Genomic DNA, 14565 nt, shown 5'->3' on the forward strand with positions numbered 1-14565 from the left:
GCCAGAAATGGGTTCCTATCAGTCCGTCGAAACTTCAGCAGTTCAAACACCATATGTTCAAACTGTGAATACTGATTATCGCAAAGCCACAGAACACTAAATTCTTTCTTGGGGAAAGAATTTGGTGGGCCGTGTCTGTGGTTTCATGATTTTCAGCACTGTGGTGGAAAGTTACGGGTCGGGTTCAAGTAAGTGTGCGATTGTGTAGATGTTAGGGTTAGGGTGCAGGTTATGTGAGTTAGGGTTAGGGAGCAGGTGAGGTGGGTGTGCAATAGTGACAGACTTTAGGGTTAGGACAAGATAGGTGAGTTAGGGTTAGGGCGCAGGTCAGGTGAGTGTGCGATAGTGACTGACTTTAGGATTAGGGTTTGGGTTAAGGTAAGTGGATAGATAGTAGTATATGTACAGTTTAGTGTAGGGTTAGATGTAGGATTTTAAGTGTATGTGTGTGGATTGCTGTTTTTTTGGTGTGCTTGTGTTGTGTATGTTTCTTGGAACAGCGATTTTTTTTCCCTGGGAAAAAATTCACTGTTCTAAGCCTTCGATGGTTTTGAATTCGAGGTTAGAAGTTTGAACATATGGTGTTCGAACTTCTGGCATTGTGACGAAGTGTTATAGACCCCCAGGAACTACTAGACATCTACCAACCCAAAAAAATATAGGTAAGTTGCTGTACAAACTCTCTGTCGCATGAGCTTGGAACAAACTTCCTCTTCACATACGCTCCATCACCCACTTCTCACACTTTAAAAATGAACTAAAAACTCATCTTCGGAACAACAAAACCTGCCCCTGCTTCGACCCAACCTAATTCCCCCCTCTCTCTCCTTGGTGCCTCACTCCTTGGTGCCTCACTCTACTATCTTTTCCATATCTCCCTGTAAGATAGGCTCCTTTCTCCATTTTTTATTTTAAGTTTGGTTGACTGCACAGGAACCCCCTGTGTAAAATAGTAAATTTCTACTTGTGTCTATACTTGTTTGATTGTTTGCTTTCCCTCTGAGCCTGATGCATTTGCACACACACTACTGTATTTGCACTCTGTGTAACTTGTATATATGTATAATCTACTATCTTAGACTTAATGACTGTATAATTGTTTAATCTTGTCATGTATTTGTATATCATCTATTTTGAAGCTTTTCTCCTCGGGTCTCCTCTGAAAAAGGGCCCAAAAGCCCAGCAGGACCAACCCGGTTAACAAATGTCAATAAATAAATAAATAATGAACTGGCTTATTTTATTAACTTGTTTCGCAGGAAATCACAATTTCTTGAATTTCCTAAGGAAAGAGATATTTTCTGACAACACAGTATATTGTGTGTCAGAAGTGCAGAGTTTAGTTAGACTATGAGAGAACCTGAGTTGTTGGAGACAATGGCATCAGTATGATTGTTGAATGTTAGAAGGATCCAGTAATAGTCAAAGGAATATACATACTGTATAAGGTTGTTATGAGGACTGATAATGGACAATGGAAGTATTTATATGAGTAGACATATTCATCACTCTTTTTCTGGGGATCACTCATGGACAATGGACAGTGACTACTGGGTTCTTGAACACAGATTTAATTTTCGCTGACTTGAGTGCAAGTTGATGCTGGGAAAACTAGTCACATAGATTATTAAAGTCAAAGTGCAGCGAGTTCTGCACAGCTAATGTGTCACTGTAAAGCCTAAGCAGAAGGAGATCAGCTGTACAACGTAACACACCAATGCTGTATAGACATTGTGGCAGTGTTTATGAAAACCAAAAAGAAATGTAGAAGAATCGAGTCTTGGATGATTCCAGATGTGAACCAGGAAATGAAAGATGGTATTGTGAAAAGTCCTGAGAAGTAGATAATCTTTTAACCAATATACATAGTTTGTCTTGAAACAATGATAGTTGTTTTCTAAGAAGAGTGTTGTCTACTAAGTTAAAGACTGTCTTAAGACTGATGCAAAAAGAACCAACAAGAAGTTTTTTTTTATCAAAAATTAGAATATAGGTAGTGTTTGTAGCCTGAAGGAGAGCTGCAGTCATAATGAAGCTAGAATGAAAGCCATGCAGTCTAGGTAAAAGAATGCATCTGTCTCATATGAACTGAGTCACCAGCACACAGAGGATGTCAGTAAGTATCTTTTGTGTATGGAAGACTAATCATAGGATGGTGAAGTGTGGCTTGGATGGCCTTGATTACTTTACAGACTCCCATATCTGTATCCCTTTTTCACTGAGAGAGATCAATGACTATATGGATAGGGAGACTGAGTTCATACACAAAACTGAATGAGAAAGTATTAGATTTAAAGGGAAGAGAGTAGGTGAGAGTTAGGAAAATCGTCTTGGGTGCAACTGGTGGAATTTTGAATGGATGAAAAACTGTCAGTGATCCAAAGTCAGTGGTTTTATGCATTGACATCAGGCTACAAATCAGTAGTAAAAAGTTATGTACTAAGCCAAAACCTGATTATTTCAACTATTTATATATTGAAGCAGGTCTGTATTCAACAGTATACTATGTTTTTTGAATAGGGCAGCTAAAACTACTTTCAATATCATGTGAAGGCTCAAGGAGTTTTCTATGATTTCAAAGAGGCTGTTTGTTACAGATTCTGAGCATTTATGACACCTTAATTGTACATGATTTCATAAAGTTAATACATGTTTTTCAGTTTCTCGTTTGCTCAAATCCAAATGTTTAGCTGTTTTTGCTTATGATTAAGGTCCCAAATAATGTTTATTTATAATTTAAAATATGTTTAATAGAGTAATCATATTTAGAAGGTATGATTATTTCATAGAACCAGTGACATGGCAAATCTCAGAAGCTACATACTGATTTCTTATATTAAGCCATACTCATTCACATGTAATACCAGATAGCAGACTGACGTGAAATTTTAGAAACTTGTATCTTAAATCTAATGTTGTACCTCTTTTAACTTGTTCAAGATATCTAAATATGAATCTAAATATGAATATGCAGTTATTCGTACATTTGAATATCAGTAAGACCTTATTTCAGTTCCACACCTCATTTGCATACCACTATGCAGTCATTTGAAAACAAAGTATTCAATAACATGTCTTGGTACACAAGTGCCTTATGAAATACTTCAGAGAGTAGCAAGTAACCACATTGATTTTCATATCTTTAAATAGTATATGACCTTAAAGGTAGACAGGCTTGTGTTCAACTCACTAATGACTAACTACTGCATGAGAGATCATTACTGCGTTTTGCACTAAACATCAATGTTTTGGTGTCCTGGAATTTCTCCTTTCTCCATGATGGTTTGACCTCAGAGTTTGTATATATAAGTGGTGGGGGGTGAGATTGCAGGGGGACTTATCCTCATGCAGAAGTGTAATTTTTCTTTTCAGTTAGAATGATCATGTTTGAGTGAGTTTACTGTTGTATGTTCACAATATTTAATGACTAATCACAAAGAAGTTGAAGTGTTGTCAGGGAGAAAAACTAAGATTTGCGGAAGTGATTTTTTTTTTAAAAGCACTGCTCCATTCATTTTTCTGTCTGTTTTAGAGAAAAATACTCTAAACCAGGATTTGATATTAATGGCTCATCAGAGCACATGCAAAATTATTGTATCAAAAAATAAAGAATAGTATGAAAAAAGCTACATGAAGTTTAGCTGCAAAAGCTAAAAGTAAGTTGAATTAATTGAGAAACGGATAAGGAAATATTTAATACACAATGTTCAGAATTAAAGACCTACATGTTGTATGATAAATTGATGCATATGTTAAAAAACATTTATAATTATAATGATGTAAAAAACTTTGCAGGCAAGAAAATAAAACTAGGACCGCTGACAAACTGCACATCTAAAGTAAAATAAAGTTAGGAATCAAGTTATGTAAACACTTGGTGTTGTCTGGAATCTAGTATCTGATTGACAACTGGAGATTTCTTTCCTATAACAGTAACTATGAAACATAAGTACCTTGCATGCACAAGTTATGTGTGCAAGTGTTTTATAATTACATTAAATAACTAAGGAGCAGGATTATTTTACACTCCTGCTGACAAATTAAAACTAGCCACTACAAGCTGCTTATGTGCCAGATTTGATACTTGACACCTCTAATGTGATAGTAGCTCTCCCACTGTGTTCCTTAAGATCTGTGTATTGATAGGTTTTAGAAGGGGGGGTGGGGGCAGAAGTACCTGTTATTCATTATCATTGGCTAGGGGACAGGAATTATCTCATGTTATTCTAAGTGTTATGTTCAAACAAAACAGTATAGTCAAACACATGGTACAATCAACATACCTATCTTTCCTGACTATTAAGTATTTATATTTCAGCAGGTATGCAAACATGGATATCATTTTATTGATTTTGGTTTTGAGTTTACAATAAGTTTCAATATAATAGTCTGTCCATACTTCAATTATTGCTTTTAATATGTGTGAAACAGTTAAATGACATGCAAACTTCATTTTGACAATATATATTTTTGGTATTTTGGTAAAGTTTTAACATTATACATTACAAATTTAAATCGTACCATCTAAAGTTCAATTTGCAAGTCATTATTTTTAATGTTATGGCGTGTAGAATAGTATTCTACATTAAAGTTGCTGCAAATTAAATTAAAAAAATATCATTATGATGTTTCTCATTCACTACTTTATATTTTGTAATGGAATATGCATTAGATCATCTGAATTGCTCTGCACCCTACAATAATATTCTATGATTATATGACAGTTAAAGTCTCTCAAGCTTAAACTTGACTTCTTGGTGCTATCAGCTTCTTAACATAAAAGTTTAAGGAGTATCATAGACAGCTGAATGAAAAGTGTGCAAAATGTACAGAACTGGTGCTGAAACTGATTGTATTGCTCCTTTCTCCAAAACTACAACAACATCAGGTATTACCTTGTTAATTAATGCAATAAAGGGGTGAAGCCTCATGCGGCCTGGGGAGGGGGGGGGCTTCACTCCTAGAAAACATTAGTTAAAAGTTTTTTTTAAAGTCAATTTATTTAATTAATTAACCAATTAATTTATTATTGTTGTTATGCATTTATTTTTTACTGACAGTTGGTAACACTGGTACCACAGTCCTAAAAAATAAAAACAAAAAGAAAACATGCCCAAATAAATGTAGTACTAAGTCAATAATGTAGACCTTATTTCTGATGCTAAAATATTGCAACAATTATAAGTGCCATTACAGATGACAAAAATGTATCTGACAAATATACATAAATAGACCGCAATCTATAGTAAAGTCTATACCAAATCATATCTAATGTGATAGGAAAAAGAAAATCAACATTATAAGAACCTAAAAGCATTTGCCAAATAACTGAACTCTGGAACAATCTAAAAAGACATATGAAAGTGTTTCTTCAGCATTATAAATATATCTATTTCATGCCACCTTTTAATGGTAATTTGCCAAAGAAGAGACTCACCAAAAAGTGTTGAATTCCTTAATAGTTTGAAACCTATGTTGTCTGCAGTCAATACTTTGTAAAATATGAGGGAAAATATTTTCCAATGGCCCATCGAAAAATAAGAATCCATCTCACACACACACAATATATATATATATATATATATATATATATATATATATATATATATATATACACACACACACACACACACACACACACACACACACACACACACACACACACACACACACACACACACACATATATATATATATATATATATATATATATATATATATATGGATATACACACATGGGTCTACTTTAGTAGACCGAAATATCACTTACCAAAAACTCATATAACTGAAATGAAAAGGCCAACAGCATGAGAACACCGACTTCCTGGAACATTGACTTACCACTTCAGGTAAGTAAATGCTTGATCATCCTGAAAAAATAATGAAACCGAATGAAAGCAAACCCACCAATGTGGGGGGCTTTGCCCACCACACCCCCCTATGTGGGGTGCTGTGCCCCCCACATCTCCTCTAACTAAATATACAAACTCAGAGATAGCACTACCATGGGGGTAAGGGGCAAAGTTTAACAGGAGGGCCAAGTGTTTACTTACCTGGTGTGGTAAGTCGGTGTTCCAGGATGTCGGTGTTCTTGCGCTGTCAGCCTTTTCATCTCGGTTATATCAGTTTCAGGTAATTTTCTGGACTTAGTGGACTTAGATAATTTACTAAGCAAATCCATTCTGTCATGTTGTAAACTCTAATACATATCCAGAATAAATGCATAGAAGCTTAATAGGCAATAGGATTTATTAGACCTAACCCACCATCTTCTTTTTTACAAAAAAATCTGTTAATATGGTTTAACCTGTTTCCCTCCCCCAAAAAATGTCTAAAGTATTTTCCTTTTCTTTTTTTGGAAAAGGAAAAACATATCCTATATATCCTAATTGTCCTTGTATATTTATATTCAAAACATAAGCTTTTTTGGAAAAGACAATTAGAAAGATCTCCAAGTCTCCAAAATCTTTTGTATATCGACAAGAATACAAACCCACTGGGCCGGAATTGTCTGTTTCCACCGAAAGTGATTTCTAAAATAGTAATTTTATCGTCTACAAACTCATTTCATATAAAGATGATGTAAAACCAAAACCAGCACACTTTTGCATATTAAGGGACAATCCTAATTTCTGTAATATATATTTTATTTCCTGAAGAGTAGTATCAGTATAAAGTTCTGAGTTAATTAGAGGATCAAAATCATCGGCATATGAAAAAATAGTGGCACTCAGTGGGGCAGCCTTGTTTGACACCTTGAAAATTTTTTATTTTATTTCTAAGGTGACCATTTATTAAAAGCCCAACCCAGGAATTTTCATAAATACAGTGTATAACATGCAAAAAGTTAGTAGTAATACCTTAAGATTTCAGTATATCCCACATTTTATGTTTAGTCATATCAAATTATTTCACATGAAATAAGCAGGCCTTTTTTTACAATGAGAAATGCTAGCAATGATTTCAAGTAACACTACTTCCCCCATCTTATACAGTGCTATATGCTGTCCTTGTGTTTGGCCCACTGCTTGCTCTTATCTTTTTTCCTGCTTTTCTAAACACTCCTTTAGTCTGTATTATGTATCTGACAGTAGCACTGCATTTGGAATATGATATGGCTATATAGTTGTCTGCAATACATTATGCAGTCCTGCCGAGTGATACACTAAAATATGCCGCCTAGCTAATACATGCACTGCTTTATATTTGAGATCATTAGTCTGTGAGATGATATTTTCTGTTGTCATGAGATCATGCAATGCATCAAGATATTCTTTGGATTGTGTCTTGCACCTGTATGTATGTATTTTACTGCACAGATATGTCTACTTCCATAGTTTCTCTGCATGGAAGTGTTGATCTGCATTATTGGGGTGATGTTCATCTATGGAGTCAAAAGTGCAGCTAGCTGCATATAAGCACTTCATGTTTGGATATACATGTTTATTGACTTCCTGTGCCACTAATGCATGCTGCTTAGCTGCACATGGTTTAGGCGGAAGTGCAGCACATCTCTATGAATCCTGGCTGGCATGTTCTCTTCAATTTTCTTTTTTTCTCCAGAATTCCATCGGAACAATTTTACCTAGAAAGGGTTTTATTTAACGGACATGTTAATGCAAGACACACTCAATAGCATAGTAGTCTTAATAAATGATATACCACTAGTTTCATGAAGACAGCATATGTGTACCAAGTGGTCAGTAAGGAATGAAATCCGTTTTTCTCCCAGCCGCAACTCACTCATGCTTTACTTTCCAAACTCTTAGCTTGTCCCTCTCTCTCATCCCTAATATCCCTTTATACCCCCTCCTATACTCTCTGTAGCTCAGACCAGCACCTACGTTACACCTACAAACCTAACAAAAATATTGGAAAACTTCTTTACAAAAACAGTGTCTCCCAGGCTGGGATCAAGCTTCTCACTAACATCCAAACTATTTCTAGCACAAATCTCTTTAAATCCAAACTCAAACATTTTCTCCTAAATGCCAGTACCCGCCATTGCCAAGATCCCACTTAATCTTCCATGCTCCCCCTTACACCTCTTTACTGTCTCTCATATTACTACCACAATTACCTTTATTGACTCAGCCACTTCTTAAAAAAAAAATTCTTGTGCTCTTTATCTGTCACTCACCTACATACATCTTCTTACTTAATACCATGCTATTTCTAACATGTATCCTCAATTTCTGTATACTCATGTCTATTTCTGCTTGTAATTACTATACAATGTTTTTCTAAGCCTGTAATTTATTTTTCTTCCTAGTCTGTGTAAAAATATGCATCTCCTATCATTTGTATTTCCTGTAATGTATATTATGCTTTTGAAATGTATATCATTCTTCTGACATGTTTCATAAACTGTATTTATTTGTGTTATAAGTTGAAATGTTTCTCTTCAGGTCTCCACTGAAAATGGGCCACTGGCTCAGTTGGACTAACAAAATTAACAAATGACAAATAAATAAATAAATAATAAAAATATGGGGACAAGTCCTCCACCCCCCCAAACTTATATATACCAACTCCAAGTTCATTATACTTCAGAGAAAAGGAATATTTTGAGAAATAATCATCTCAGACTACATATGTTAGTTCAATTTTAGGCCATTCATTCTCTGTATTTTAGGACTCATCAAGTAGGTCCCAACATTTCAAAATGTTTACCAAATAATTATTGTGTACTCATACAAAGCTTTTTCTCATTTTTGGTGCTAGTACAGAAATAATGCTTCTAGGTATGTTTTATTATGGTTGTGTATAATTACTTTTGACCAAAAAAGGTTACCTATAAGGCAATGTTTACAGAAGCCAAGCTACCATAAATTCTATGTTTTTCAGGACTGTATGTCTGTTTCTCATATATCAGATCATTTTCTATCCTCTTGTGGCCATATTTATTATACGGAGACAGCCTAAGTAAATTACTGTTAAGGACAATTCTGCCAGATGGAAGATCAACAGAACTGGCAGTACCAACTGTGATTTATACTGTCAGAACAGAAAGAACAGAAATACATGACAAATATTAGTTGTAGCACAGCTCTTCTCCTAATTCTAACTCTCATTTTACTTTTATTACTGCATTTGATGAGTTTCACTACAACTGCAGCTGCTATCTTGCTGTTCGTACCCAGTGGGCAATAGTTTGAAGTGCTGGGGTTATTTTACAAAGTGAGCACATAATGGTGAGATCTTCCTTCAGCTATGAAAGAAGCTTGCTACATGTCTGCAGTTGGCTAGGCAACATGAAGGTGCAACTTGTGTATTTGTTTTAATCTTTATTTAATTTTAATTCAACTGTACAGAGGCATACTTGAGAAAACATTTAGTTAAAAGCAAGCTTACCTATTTAGTTTTGTTTATCATCCTGACCATGTATTTATTTACAATTAGAATATGAAGTTAAGGCATAATTAATGGCAACAATAGACTGCTAACACAAAGAACACATATCTTTGTTCAAGTAGTTGTGAATACTGCACAATAAACTATTTCTGTAGTACAACAATGTAAACAGGCTCTTGGCATTTTACTCAAATGCCAGACTTGTATTTATATTGCAAACTCAATGACTTAACCAGAAACATTACTTATAATGCTTTATAATTGTAGTATTTTTTTTTCTTTTTGTATTTGAAAATCTATGATGTTGATGCCCAGTTTGTCTCTACATGGAGCTCTTTAAGGTTTCAGTAACAGCAGCTGAATCAGTGCCATGGATTAGTATAACCTTATGGCAGATGAAAGGAAAGGAAAAAAAAGTTTGACCTAACAACATTTTAAAGTGCAAAGCAATGAATGTTTAGTGCCTCTGGTAATCTTTTATGAACATTTGTTTTCAGTTGTCTTGTAAATTACGAAGTTTCACTCTAATATCCAGTAGATGAGCTGGCTACATTATTTACAAGTTCTTTTACCCTAATTTAAAAAACAACTGTATCTGATCATTGATATATATATATATATATATATATATATATATATATATATATATATATATATATATATGTGTGTGTGTGTGTGTGTGTGTGTGTGTGTGTGTGTATATATGTGTGCTTTGCTTTATATATTAACCTTTGCTGCTATACTAGTGTATCCACATCACTCCAAAGGGGTATTACCGTTTGATGTCTTGTGTTCAAAAATGGTCTGAATACAGCTACAATGCTGATGTAATTTTTTTTTTTTTTTTTTACAGTATGATTTTCTCCTGTCTGAAGTCCTTTTAGGGAGACAGGGTACACTGTAGTGAGAGATCCATTTACTGTGGTGCTATCTCACCAGTGACATACACTGAGTAGTTGGGTTTTTCGTATTTAACCATCTCTGGCAAGGATGTCAATGTGTCTTTTTCAATTACATCAACTTATTTTTGTTAGTGGTCATTCCTTATGTAGCATTTTAAGTCACAGCTGAATGTTATACTTTAATGACTATTTAGTGGTTTTGTTGAGACTCAGAATTATAATTCCAAACCCCGTTTTCTAGCTCAGGAATGAAAAGTATTCACAGGTGACAGACAGTGCACATATAAAGAGACTGCCCTCAGTAAGGACATAGGGTTAACTATTAACCCTGTACCTAGAGACAGTGGCATGTCTAATCAGCTTGTTTTCTTATTTCTTAAAAGGCATAGTAAAAGCTGAGGTGTAACTACCACCCTAGCCTATGTAATGTCATGGCAATAATTCAAGCCTTTACAGAAGGCCAGAATACCATGTAATGAAACTGTACAACCACTTCTGGAAGAATTTAGTTGAAAATACTATTTAATTTATGTTTTCCAGGCATATGTGACATTCTTTGGGATGAATTAAAGGGAAAGAGAAGCACTTTGTCATGAGAAATAAACATTTGATGATACCAGTTCAGATGACCAAACTCTGGTAAACCTATTTAATTCAAGTGAATCCTTAACATTTTCAAGAGGAACGTGCCATTCTTACTGATTATTTTGACTATTTTTATTTCACTGTATGAAGGGTTGCATCTTCCATTTAAATCTTCTTCTGACATTTTCAGGGAATACACTAATCTGTTAAATGGCATAAGAGTTTGTTTATATCATGAAAAGCAAAGGAACAACTTCATCTTGAAATTTAATAAAATACTTTTAATATCACTTTTATGTTACATTTAAACAAAATTAAAATCTCATTTGTATACTTAAATTTATAGTATTTTTAAGTAAGAATTTTATAGTTGTTTTTATTGAATCTCATTTCATTGAATCATAAAGACAGGAAAAAACTGTCAGAAAAAACACATTTGACTGAAAACTCATTCTGTAGAATCACATTTGACTGAACATACCTTAAAAAAAACTTTATTACTTAAATATATTACCTCCACAGTTGCACAGCAGTGGGGAAAAAAGAGAAAAAAAATTACATGGTGAATCACTGCTGATGCACAAACACATTTCATAGAACACTTCATTTGAGCAAACATACCTTACAAATGGTTTTGAAGGGGTAATCCTTCCTGCACACCTAATGTGGGTGGCTTTGCTCTCCACAGCCTCTCCTTACCTAAATTACTGACTCCACAGTTACACAACAAGTGAGAAAAGAAACAAGTCACACACAGTGAATTACTGCTTCCTTACGTTACCATTTTCAGTTTATCATGATCCAGTGAAATCAGTTTTCAGGGGAATATGATTTCAGATAATTGTGATTCAGTTAAAACAATGGTCAACATATATATATATATATATATATATATATATATATATATATATATATACATATCTAAGACTTTTGATCGAAAACACAAAAGTCCAAATCCATTATCACCGAACATACTTTGCCGAAAGCACTTTCACCAAATAAGCACTTACGGTAAAGTATGTTTAAAAAAAAACAAAAAAACATTAAACCTACTTCTATGCATGGGGACAAGCCCCACAGCACCTCCACACCCCTCTACTTTAATATTCTCACTCCGAGGTCACACTACAGTGAGGAAAAGGGAGTTTTCCCTTATCTGCACTGTAGTACGACCGGCACGATGAGAATACTTATCTAAAAGTGCTGCTTCGGTGAACAGCAAGTTCGGTTAAGTATGATTGGTGATTTCCGCTTCGGTGGAAAGTGCATTTGGGGATCTGTATGGATCCCACACACATATACATATATATATATATATATATATATATATATATATATATATATATATATATATATATATATATATATATATATATATATATATATATATATATATATATATATATATATATATATATATATATATATATATATATATATATCCATTTATATCTATATATATATATATATATATGTATATATATATCCATTTATATATGTATACATATATCAAAACCCTGTCACTATACTGTGTATCCTACAGACTGCTAAGAGGTGACCTGTGTCTGGCATTCAAGGTACCCTCCGACTTAATATTGATGGATTTACTGCACATTGGGAAGTCAAATGGCATCAGAAATACCCAGTCTAAAGTTCCACATCTCTTCCGCAATATCAACAGAACAGTTTGGCGGGACAGGCATACCTGCAGAAGATGCCACTGCTCTGGACCTCATCCACATAAAAAAAAGTGCATTCCTGTCGCTATTTAAGTGCAGCTTGCATCTATGGATGTGAAAATTTACCCTAGGATAGCCCCATGTACTATTAATGGACAGATGCTGCTCCTAAATGCTTTATCCTATGCATGGGTCCTTGGAAATTCTCTATGGTATGATCCCAGTTATTCTCATTAAGGATAATATATAATTATCGATCATGGAATAGGTAAGGGCTAATCTCTAACCAAATGGGATAGGTTAATTAGAGCCCAAAAAGGGAAACTGGCTAGGTTTAAAATGGCACACAAGGACCGCTAGCCTGGTACCAAAATATACACACACACACACACACACACACACACACACACACACACACACACACACACACACACACACACACACACACACACACACACTCAAGTCTGAAACTGACTGTTTTACACATGTTGCAGTTTGCCACTTTTAATGGCAATTCTGACCTTAAATTGACCATATCTACAAATATCAATATCCCTGTATTGCTTTCTGATTCTCTTATAAATTTAAATGTTTTATAACAGTAAAATTTAAATATCAAAAATATCACCTTTTCTGAGAACCAGGTATTATGAACCAAATGGTGAAAAAAGAGCTGTCTAGAGGGAATGTAGGCCAACTGATGTCACCAGCCAATGTAAGACTACACCTCTGAAATGTTTTTAATTTTTTAGGGAATATTTCAGGAAATGTGGTATGATACTTATCTATAGAATTAACTTACTAATTTTAGGTATAACAACATCTATTTGAGTTTGTCTTCGCGTAATGTATGTCATTGCAAGAGTCTAAATTTGGTGGAGGGAGTAGCATAAATCCAATGAAAGAAAAGGTCACTATTCTGAAGAAACACGTATAACTTTATTTTCTATTCCACGTCAGCTCAGCACAAACATATACTGGGCAGATGCTACATTCCTCACCCTGTCAATTTGCCCACTCCTAAGCTAAACTAAGTATTGTACATTGTACATCATACCAGGCTGTTACAGCGAAATGCCTATAGAACCCTGCATTTGACAACAATGTATGAGACAATTGTACTATATATGGGGTCTAGGTCTTTAAATATTACAAAGCTGTTGCTGCCTGTGTGTAGAGTATTGTGGCAAATCAAACAGTGAGAACAAAAAATGCTGGAAAAGCTAATGCTACTAAACATGCAATGAGTCACTAATAGTTACTGTATATATGAGGAATGCATGACCTATCCATTAAAAGTGTTAGACCTACACCATATATGCTATGTATAAATACTACACCATTAGACCACAACTGCCTCAATATGCTGGTTTGCTGCCACACTGTAAAAGCATTATTGTGACTTTTCACAAAGTGCCAAAGTGTTAAAACAATTATGTAAAGAACACCAAGGTCTCATTAAGTGTAACAAAATACCCAAAATATATGCATGGCAGGTCAACAGCAACATGGACAAAGTTAACCTTGTAGCAAACTTGTAGTAAAAGTATTATTAGCAGCACCATTATCACATTGCCCTTAAGCAAAACATAGTTCCTGATTTCTGTGAATTTGAAGAAAAGAGTGTGCCAACCACAACTAGCCAAAAAAAAAAATAAATAAATAAATACATAAAATAAAATAATAACTTTAAAGATTTAAGACCATATTTATATTTACTGGATATAACAAACCCAGTGAACTGGTTACAATCAGTGGTAAACCATTTATTTCCGGACAGTTTTTAATGTAAAAGTGAGGTTTCAGAGAGTCAAACCCAAGCATTTGCACCAAGAATGATTAAGTTCTCATCCATTTTGACATGGATATTCACAAATGATCCATATCAGTAACAGGGTTGCACTGTGTGCTCCAGTAGCCCTGTGCAACTACTAATTAGTGATTTAGAGATGTGCAAGAGCTGTAAAACACTACAGATTTCAGACAGAAATTAGCAGATATTTTTAAAAGTTTCTTCAAATGCCCTACTGCAGCTTGATATATGA

This window comes from Protopterus annectens, chromosome 5.part1 (assembly GCF_019279795.1).
Source record: "Protopterus annectens isolate FY-2018-M chromosome 5.part1, PAN1.0, whole genome shotgun sequence".
Classification (NCBI taxonomy): domain Eukaryota; kingdom Metazoa; phylum Chordata; order Ceratodontiformes; family Protopteridae; genus Protopterus; species Protopterus annectens.